This window comes from Microcaecilia unicolor, chromosome 5, assembly GCF_901765095.1.
Source record: "Microcaecilia unicolor chromosome 5, aMicUni1.1, whole genome shotgun sequence".
Classification (NCBI taxonomy): domain Eukaryota; kingdom Metazoa; phylum Chordata; class Amphibia; order Gymnophiona; family Siphonopidae; genus Microcaecilia; species Microcaecilia unicolor.
The window spans coordinates 168,875,734-168,884,161 of NC_044035.1; positions in this window are offsets into that span (position 1 = coordinate 168,875,734).

The following is an 8,428-nucleotide window of genomic DNA, read 5'->3' on the forward strand; positions in this document are numbered from 1 at the left end:
TGACAATCTACCTCACCTGTTCAAGTTCAGGAGACAGATGCACACAGGAATGGATACAGGGAAACTCAAATTTCATTTAAAACTTTCTACCCCTCTCGGATAATAATATCATACCCATCATATTGAATCACCAAAGACTGATCAAACACTCCACATCTCACCAAACTAACAACCACCTTACTAAAGGAAGATTATCCACACATGGACGTCATCAACAAAATGGTATGAAAAGCCATCTACCTAGGGTACGACAACTTATGAAAATCTACACTTCTCCTTTTATATTAGCCCTATACCACAGTATTCAAATAGGTTACATCAATGCCAGATCTGTAATAAACAAAACAATAACAGATTGGATCACCTCAGAAAACCTCGACTTACTCTTCATTAATGAAACCTGGATTCATAATCAGAAAGATCCCATAATCCTTGACCTTTGTCCTCCAGGATATAAAATTACTCATTGGACCAGAAAGGAAAAGAGAGGCGGAGGCCTGGCACTAATTTATCGCTCCCATTTTACCACTGAAATCATTGCTGAGTCCGTAACATCCCAACTAGAAATTGCTTCAATAAGAATTCACAATAAATTCCTGGTTGATCACGTAAATTGTGTCCTATTCTATAGATCACTCGGCAACTGGAACGAATGTCAGTCTAACCTTATGGACTTTATATCAAACATCTGTGTATCTAACCCTAACATTTGTAATGTCTGTGCTCACCTCGCCCTCTGGTGGCCAGAACCGGTGGCTGCTGTGGACCGTCATCCATTCCAGATTTCAGCCCAGTCCGGTCCGGATCTTCTGGGCTGCCAGACTTTCTTGCTTGGATTGAACCTACACTGCACCCGTAGTTTCCTGGTGATGGTTGCAGCTGAGCTCCAGGTGCTGCTGGGCTTATTAGCCATTCTGAAACCTTGCTGCTTTGCCTTTGCATTGCGTCTAAGGCCCTGGTATGTTGGTGCTTGTTGCACTTCTGCTAGTCCGGTTGTTTGTCTGAGATTCTTTACAGATATAAACTACCTCAAGGGAACAATTCTATAACTATCCCACCAATTATATAGCATAAAACTTCATAGGAATAGATATTCTTTTAGATTTTAAATCTTATCAAATTACTCTTTATTAACACAATTATTCCATCATTATTTAAAATCCACACTTTTATAGTCCATTTCAGTTGTGTTCAAGATCTTCCAAAATTCATAACATACTTTATTACTGTTTCAGTTTATTGTCCATAAATTCTTTGTACAAACAATTCCTTTCTTGCAGCTCTACACAGTGCTGTGTTTCACCAACGGCGTCCTCAGGAGCTGTCTATTCATCGCGTAAGCACAGCGATATATCATTCTAATTCATCCATTGTATATAAGGCAACTGCAATGTCTGAGATTCTTGCCTGTTTCTAGTTAGTCTGTGTTTAGTTTAGTTTAGGTTTTACTTGCTTTCCTTGCCTGGTTTCTTGTTTGTATATCTGTGTTTAGTTTCTGTTTGTCTGTGTTCTGGCTTTGGGGCTGCTTGCAACTCTTAGTTCTGTGTCTTGTTAGTCAGTGTTTGTTCCCTGTTTAGTGGCTGTTCTGCAGCTTTCTGTTCTGCCCTTTAGCTTTCCCTTTCTTGCCCAGTCTCCTGCCTTGCTGCCCATGTTCCTCCCTTTCCCCTCTGACCCTCAGTCCCTGTGCTGCCTTGCTGTTATCCCGTCCTGCCCTGTCCAGCAAGTCCTGCCGGCCACCTGAAGCCCAGAGCTCAGCTCTTGGTGAAAAGTGGCCAAGTGCAGGTGAAGCCTAACTGCTTGCCTGAGATTTGCCCTGTTTCTAGCGTGGGGTGGTTTTGCCTGCCACTGCCGCTCCTCGGCAGTGGCCCAAGGGCTCACAACCTAGTTTCCAGTTTTGAGAACGTGACAACATTTTAATATTAGGTGACATAAACCTTCACTTGGAAGATGCTAATTCTACCAATACAAGAGATTGTAAGGATTTCCTCCACACTTGGGATCTCATACTTCCACAATTGCATGCTACCCATATTAAAGGGCACACATTGGACTTCTTCTCTTACGAACTATCCACTAACCACAACATATTAGTATCAGATTTTAAGTGGTCAGATACACCTTGGTCTGACCATCATAAACTAAACCTCTCATTAAATTGGCGGAAGAAGGGATCATACCATTCACCAGTTCATATTACTTACAGCACAAGAGGCCAAATTGACTGTACAAAAGTTTGGAAACAGATATATGACAATGAATGGAAAGCTCGAACGGACTCCACACATTACCTTTCTGACTGGAATGATAGATGCAGTAGCGTATTAGACGAAATAGCTCCCCTTAGTACAAGAATTTCACGAAGACAAAATACTGTGTCATGGTTCAATGATGAGCTAAAAAAACTCAAAACATTAACCAAAACTTGAACGAGTATGGGAAAAAAATCAAAAGGTGAGCATACACTTAATGCATGGAAACAAACACAAAGAAAATACAAATATACAATAAGACAAACTAAAAGATCCTATTACAAAACTAAAATAAGACCAGACTACAAAGATATGAAGAAATTATTTCAATTAGTAAACAAGTTATTAGATACCACTCAAATTACAACAGCTAACTCAGACATCTCATCTGCAGATGAACTTGCCAACTACTTTTAGGAAAAAATAATAAAATTACGTAATACACTTCCTCAATACAACATTGACTTTGATAACTTCATCAATGAACTGAATCCAAATTATGAAGAATACCCTGCTGACCGTTACTGGTCTAAATTTGCTCTTATCACTGTTGAGTCTGTTACCCAAGCGATTAGAAAATTCTCCAATAAACATTGTAAATTGGATGCTTGTCCCAGCTACCTACTTAAATCCACCCCCAATTGCTTTATTGAAGAACTTACATCTTACCTAAATTACATGCTCCAACAGGGTCTCTTCCCCGATGAACATGGCAACATCCTACTCAACCCATTACTGAAAGACACAAAGAAAAAATTGAACAACCTTACCAATTATCACCCAGCCGCATCCATCCCACTAGTAGCTAAATTGATGGAGAGCATGGTGTCCAAACAGCTGATGGAATATATGGACAAGTTCTCATTATTACATGAATCACAGGATTCTGCCCATTCCATAGTCACTCTTCTGGCTAAATTCAAGCATGAAATTGCCATAGGTAAAAGTATACTCCTCCTCCAATTTGACATGATAAACCACAATATACTTTTATGTTTACTTGATCACCTTGGGATTGGAGGAAATATACTTAATTTGGATCAAGGGTTTCCTAATCACCAGAACATACCAAGTTAAATCAAAAACAAACATTTCACCACCGTGGAAAGCACATTGCGGAGTACCTCAAGGGTCCCCATTATCACCAATACTCTTCAATATAATGATGTCCCCTCTGGCCAAATTCTTATTCAATCAAAGACTTCACCCCTTCATTTATGCTGACGATGTCACCATTTACATCCCTTTCAGACATGACCTTTCTGAAATTACAAATGATATCATGCGCAGTCTGAACATCATGGACTCATGGGCAAACTCATTTCAACTGAAACTAAACACCGAAAAAACACATTGTCTTATCCTCTCTTCCCCACATAATAATTATAAACCCACAACCCTAAACACTCCTGATCATTCTCTTCCTATTTCTGATAGCCTCAAAATTTTAGGTGTTACAATTGATTGCCATCTTACACTTGAGTGCCAAGTTAACTCCATTATAAAGAAGATGTTTAATTCTATGTGGAAACTTAAACGTCTAAGACCTTACTTCCCGAGGGAAACATTCCGTAACTTGACACAATCAATGGTTCTGAGCCATGCAGATTACTGCAATGGAATATATGTGGGATGTGAAGAACAGCTCATGAAGAAACTCCAGACAGCCCAAAACACAGCTGCCAGGCTGATATTTGGCAAAACACGATTCGATAGTGCCAAACCTCTCTAAGTAAAACTGCTTTGGCTCCCAATCAAGGAACGCATTACCTTCAAAATTTGCTCTTTGGTCCACAAGATTATCTACGGTGAAACTCCAGGATACATGGTTGACAGATCTTCCGACCAGAAATAGAACTAGTACATCACGTACCTATTTGAATCTCCACTATCCGAGCTGCATAGGACTCAGATATAAAACAACCTATGCATCTAATTTCTCCTATTTAGGCACACAAATGTGGAATGCACTTCCAAAGACTGTGAAAACGATTTACGACCATCTTAACTTCAGGAGATCATTAAAGACTTACTTGTTTTGCAAGGCCTATCCCACTGACCCTACTTAAATGCTTCAACTCTGCAACACAACATAACCTTAGATCATATTACATAGTAACATAGTAGATGACGGCAGAAAAAGACCTGCATGGTCCACCCAGTCTGCCCAACAAGATAAACTCACGTGTCATTTTTTGTGTATACCTTACCTTGATTTGTACCTGTCTTTTTCAGGGCACAGACCGTATAAGTCTGCCCAGTACTATCCCCACCTCCCAACCACCCGCCCCGCCACCCACCACCGGCTCTGGCACAGACCGTATAAGTCTGCCCAGCACTATCCCCATCTCCCAACCACCAGCCCTTATAATATATTGGACATTATATATTCCTTATTATCATTGACCCTTATTGTACCTTATACCCTAACCTTACCTGACTCCTATTGTTTACCCCTATTGAACTTGGTGTTCGCCTTTACGGTATTATGAAAGCCACATTGAGCCTGCTAATAGGTGGGAAAATATGGGATACAAATGTTACAAATAAATAATGCTTTGGTGTCCTCTGTTGCAGGTCTTCTCATCCATCTAGACAGTTTTCCACCAGGTGTCATGAAAGAGTACAATGTGCTAGCACCTGGAAGAAAAAGTTTATTAAAATATGATTAACTGCCTTTCAAATTACACAGCAAGGCATTGTACAATAATTCGTAATACAAATAAAATCAGTACGTAGTACTGTAACAAGAGAGAAAGGAAAGCTGAAACAAGCAAAATAATAAAACTGAAACTTCTCTAGAGGTAGAAACTTAAAAGGATAGTAGCAGGGCTCAAACTTTGACCTAAAAGAGAGTTTTTTGTTCTTTGGCTGCTGAAGAGGTAGCACTGCTACTGGCCTGAAGTAGGTGTTAATTAAGGTGTAAGGAAGTAGAATAGTTGCAAAGGTTACTAAGGCAATCTTATTACTGGGTTAGCTTCAAAGGGTCTGTTTGAGCTGTTTCCTTAGAATCAAAACAATATACAGAGGAAAGGTCCCAGAACTTTCTTTCTGAGAAAGATTGTGGTTTAAAAGAGGAATTGTAGGTTATTAATAAAGATAGAATTTAAAAAAAAAAAAAAGCAGGGTCACGTGATGCTGTGAGCGGGGAAAGATGTGGTAGTCTCTGCTGCTGGGAACCCCACCCGAAAACTGAGTCTTTAAAGGTGTCTCCGACCCCAAACTCAACAAACTAGGACGAAATCGCTCCCCCAGTGTATGGACAAATACTTGACAAGATCGGCGATGGCGCAAACCAGGAAAAACACGAAGAAAAAGAGGAGAAACCGAGGCTTGGTGAAAACAAGATGGCGACCGCCTCGCCGACGAACTCACTCTCCAGCCCGGCTTCTGATTTCTCGCTCCCGGAACTTACAGAGGCAGTAGTGGGAGCGCTGGCCCCTCAATTTGAACAACTTTCTGCCCAGATCGCTGGTCTGTCGGCGCTGACAACAGAATTGTCACGTCGCATGGGGGAGCTGGAGGCCCGGGTGGTAGACGTGGAAGACGGACAACAAAATCACTCGGGGGAGATAGAACGACTACAACGCCTAGTCCAGGAAAGTACACAGCGCGTAGAAGATTTGGAAAATCGCTCGCGCCGCGATAATCTCAGATTTGTGGGGTTCGCAGAATCCTTGGCAGATAAAGACCTAAAACGAACTTTGGAGACGTGGCTGCAAGCAAACTTCCCTGAGGCAGGTGAAGGCCGAGCGATCCGAATTGAACGTGCTCATCGCGTGGGGCCTAGGCCAACAAGAGAGCTGAAGCCTAGAGTGGTGATAGCAAAATTTCACTGTTATGCCCAAAAGGCTGCTATATTGCGATGCTACAAAAATTGCAGGGAAACCACAAAATACGATGGAACCTTAATTCGTATTTTTCAGGATTACTCTGCGGCTTTGGCAGCACAACGACGAGCTTTTTCTACAGTTTGTACTCACTTGGTGGAAAAAAAGCTCAAGTTTACTCTGCAATACCCAGCAACGCTGAAGATCTTGGAGAATGGAACCTGGACAGCTTATACTAGCCCAGAAGCTGCTGTGGCCTGGTTGAATCAGTATCAGACCTGAACCTGGGAGGATCGCTAGTCTAATTTGTAAATGGTTAATAAATCATGCTGGTTTGTTGACATTGTTCTTGGTTGGCAACTGCCAGTTGGAATTCTAATTTGATTACGTTCCAGAAAGTTCCTGTTGGATTACTAGCACCGACCCACTGACTGTGGACTAAGGGTGAGATCGAACTGGTTGGTGAACGAGTTGGCGGACCAGAGACCCACGGTTGAACGGTTTAAGTATGGGCTGGACGGGGAAGATACCTAAATGTCCTGTACCATGATTTTCGCAGGTCTTCGGGATATGTGAGACATTATCTGTGAAGACATTTCTAGACTGAACGAAGGGTGGGGTTCCTATAGCATCTAGACCTCTGCCTCATACACTCACTAGAGCGGAGTGAGGTTGGTTATATAGGTCAGATGAGTAGTGGGGGGAAGATGGGGGGAGGGCAGTGGGGGGTGGAGAGGGGAGGGGAGGGGGGGTTTAGGGGTAGAGGCGAGCGAAATGATGATGGGAAAATATGGTGGATTGTGGGCATGTGTGAAGTCCTGTATAACTACGTGACATTTGACATAATGATTAGGTGGTGGAGAATCTGCCTTTGATTGAGGCTGGGCGACCAAGGCACTATGTTAGCTTTGTTACATGTTAATTTGGCAAATTTGGAGGGATCGCTCTGACTACACCTTTGCGATTAGTGACCTGGAATGTGGCTGGGATCACTTCCCCGGTTAAGAGATCAAAAATTTTAACACATTTGAAACGCCTAAAGGCTTCCATAGTCTGCCTACAGGAGACTAAGCTCTCTGACGAGGAACACCAAAAGCTGCGCCAACAATGGGTGGGGGAGTGTTATTACTCCTCTTCTGGGGCTAGACGGGGAGGGGTGGCCATACTGATTAGGAGAGGGCTCCCGTGCACTTCTAAATTAATAGGAAAAGACCCAAAGGGAAGATATGTTTTGCTCCATCTTAACGTTATGGGACAGGAGTATTATCTATGTGCTATATATGGTCCAAATGTTTATGATGCAGATTTTTTCCAGACTTTGATAAATCTAGGCCTCAAATATGACACGGCCCCTTGGATTGTAGCGGGAGATTTCAATCAGGTGCTTGATCCGGAACTTGACCGCTCGACGGTTGGGGCGTGGGGCGCGCTACCCCGCAGCAAAGGATTGCCTTATCTTTGTAAGCTGATGGACCTAGTAGACCCCTGGAGACTACTGTTTCCTCAGAGGCGGGACTACACCCACCTCTCGAAGGCCCATAAGACCTGGTCTCGTATAGACTACATTTTAGTTTCTACATCGCTATTTTCTCGGGTAAATAAGACAGACATGGCACCTATGGCGATCTCAGATCATATTCCAGTTTGGGCTGATATATCCCTGGGACACACCGTGGACAGATTTAAGTCCTGGAGGTTCCCATCCTATTTAGCTGGGAACAAAGACTTTGGTGATTTCCTAGTACAAAAATGGAACCTGTTTGAGACTGATAATGTGGCCCATAAAGATAACCCGACACTGTTTTGGGAAACTTCTAAGGCGGTTATGAGAGGGGAAATTATTAGCTACTTAAGTGCACAACATAGAAGGATTTCCCAAGGCATAGTTTTACTAGAACGAAAATACCAACAAGCCAAACGTGCACACATTCGTTGTCGTACCCAGACCAACTATGATAATGTGATTGTGGCACAGGTGGCCCTAGATTCACTGCTCCATGAACGTGCTAAGAAGCAAGCCTTTTGTCGTAGATATCAGTATTATAGATTTGGTAACCGCCCTGGGAAATTGTTAGCTAAAGTCACCAAGGCTTGGTCAGAGAGGACATTTATTCCTACGGTGCTGGCGCCTGATGGCTCTCGTAAATCCTGCCCTAAAGACATACTGACTATATTCCAGGATTACTTTTCTCGAATGTATCGGCCAGAGGCACAGCAGGGTGGACCACAGTTAGATGATTACTTGAGAGATGCAGGCCTCCCAGTGTTGTCCCCCGCAATTAAAGACCAACTGAACGCTCCCCTCCAGGCCCGAGAGATTCAACAAACGATCAAGGCTTTATCTTTGGG